Source organism: Sinocyclocheilus rhinocerous, unplaced genomic scaffold (assembly GCF_001515625.1).
Source record: "Sinocyclocheilus rhinocerous isolate Xijiao unplaced genomic scaffold, SAMN03320098_v1.1 scaffold2365, whole genome shotgun sequence".
Classification (NCBI taxonomy): Eukaryota; Metazoa; Chordata; class Actinopteri; order Cypriniformes; family Cyprinidae; genus Sinocyclocheilus; species Sinocyclocheilus rhinocerous.
Window position 1 is genome coordinate 10,764 of NW_015637538.1, and position 2,168 is coordinate 12,931.

Sequence of the window (2,168 nt, forward strand, 5' to 3'; positions counted from 1 at the left end):
CTCACCTAACATTCATCGACCTCAAATATGGCTTATCATCTGAAATATGTATGTAGTAGCAACAATCTAATGTTAGCCTAGAAAAAGTGCAAGCACTTCCTTCTCTCACCAGAAGCTGGCGCTGTATCCACCGCACGTGTTTTTAAAGCTTCCAGGGCCCATATTCACAAAACATCTTAAGGCTAAAAGTAGCTTATAACTCGCCGATTTAGGAGAAAATCTTACAAATAATGGGCGTGTCAGTCCTAAATTTAGGACTCCTAAATGTTTACTCTAAGAGTATTTCACAAAGCGTTTTAGCTCTAAAACTAGCTCCTAAATCTGTGAAAGGTTAGGAGCAGTGAAGAGGACTCCTGAGTCACTAAGACCAAGCCACAAACTATTCCTAAAATAGCTGTTGCTGGCAATCTGCCTCTGAATGTAAACATTTTAGAAACATTTGACGATAATGAGCTTTTAAAAATGTTTATCGCCTTAATCGTGGGGGTATTATAACTGTTGTAGAACTTGTCGGGGACAATTTTCCTTTGATTAGCCTATATCCTTGTTTTCATTAACCAGCTGGGCAAGAAGTAACAGCTCTTCTTGTTTCCAGTTTGGTTTTCTTTAACGTTTGCATAACTTACTATCAGCCACGATTATTCTACTCCGTTAATTAAAAGGCTGTTGATATGCATATTCACTAATTGTTTACAAGAAGCATACATGTAAGAGGCTGACAATTAGCTGAACATATACTTGTTTAATTAGTGACTCTTAGCGTGCATTTTTAAATATTTATTTGAATGTGGCAATTAACATTTTTATTTTTAAACCTTTATTTGAATACGGCAATATCATATTGTGCTCTACAATATTTCTATGAATAAGAGTGCGTTCACGCCATATCAGAATTCCCATAATTACAAGATTCCAACTTGTAAAAAGTGTTCACGTCCCCGTAGAACTCGTAATTACAACTTGTGACCTGGGAGTTTTCTGAGAGCTACGCTTGTACCACCTGACCACCGCAGGCTCTGTTTAGGCGTTGAGTGGTGCCATAGAAAAGCATAATTCCGAGTCCGAGGACGTGAACAGCTCCGAGTAGAACGTCACGTGCTGTCATCTCAAAATTACGGTAATTACGATATGGCGTGAACGCAGCATTCATCTCTGAAAGAGACTATCAGCCAATCACTGTGTGCATAGTTAGTAAGTATGCTGACATCATCCACGGCAACAAGGTCATGAACTCTTAGTGGCAAGATAAAATGTTTGGTGAATATGGGCCCGTGACGTCTTGCCACTCTATTGGACTGGGATTTGGCTGTGGTTTTGGAGGCGCTCTGCAAACCTCCTTTTGAGCCTTTGGAGGAGGTTCCAGACAAATTCCTTACAATTAAGTCATTCATTATCAAAAACAGTAACATCTGTAAAAATTTTAACAACCTAATTTTTATATGGTGAAATTTAATTATATTCTGACTGTTTGAGGTTATTAAAATTAACCATTGGTCTTCCACAGTTAAAGGAAAAGTTCACTCACCCTTGTGTCGTTCCAAACCTGTGTAAGTTTCTTTCTTATGATGACCTCGAAGAAAGATATTATGAAGAATGCTGGTAATCAAACAGTTGTAGGCCACCATTGACTTCCAGAGTAGGGAGCAGGGCCTAAAATTAACACTCGCCAAGCGCCAAATGCGGGTAAAAATCAGCATTGGCGAGTATATGTAACGGTGTCAGTCGCCAGTTGGCGGGTAAAACTTTTACGAAATATAACAATGCAATGTAGTGGAAACAACAGCCCGTTTTTAAAGAGATTCATGTTTCTGACGTAAGCGAATAAAATAATATTTTCCGAAGACAAAATCATCGTTATTAGCTGTTCTGTCATAAGCAACAAGAGCGAATCAAATAATAGGAACCAAACGGGCTGATAAGGTCAGAGCAGAGTGATGGCCCGCTTGTCCCTAGACACGGTTCTAATAACTTTTACCTGAGAAGATATTGCTGCTTCATTTCGGAAGATTAACTTTTCCCTTCTTTATTCTTCATAACCCGAGAATGTGGCGACACATAGGCTACCTGGGGTTGCGCCGCAGAAACGGTGCAGTGAAGTAGGCTATGAAAGGTTGCTCGTTCGGCTGTACACAGACGCTGAGCCGCTTCAGACAGCGCACCAGTAGCGC

General features: G+C 40.0%; 1 protein-coding gene across 1 annotated transcript in view; it reads right to left on the reverse strand.

Annotated features, from left to right (window-relative positions):
• Positions 1-2,168, reverse strand: part of LOC107748997 (mitochondrial ribosome-associated GTPase 2-like) — an 8,248-nt gene that overhangs the window by 1,571 nt on the left and 4,509 nt on the right. The window lies entirely within an intron of this gene.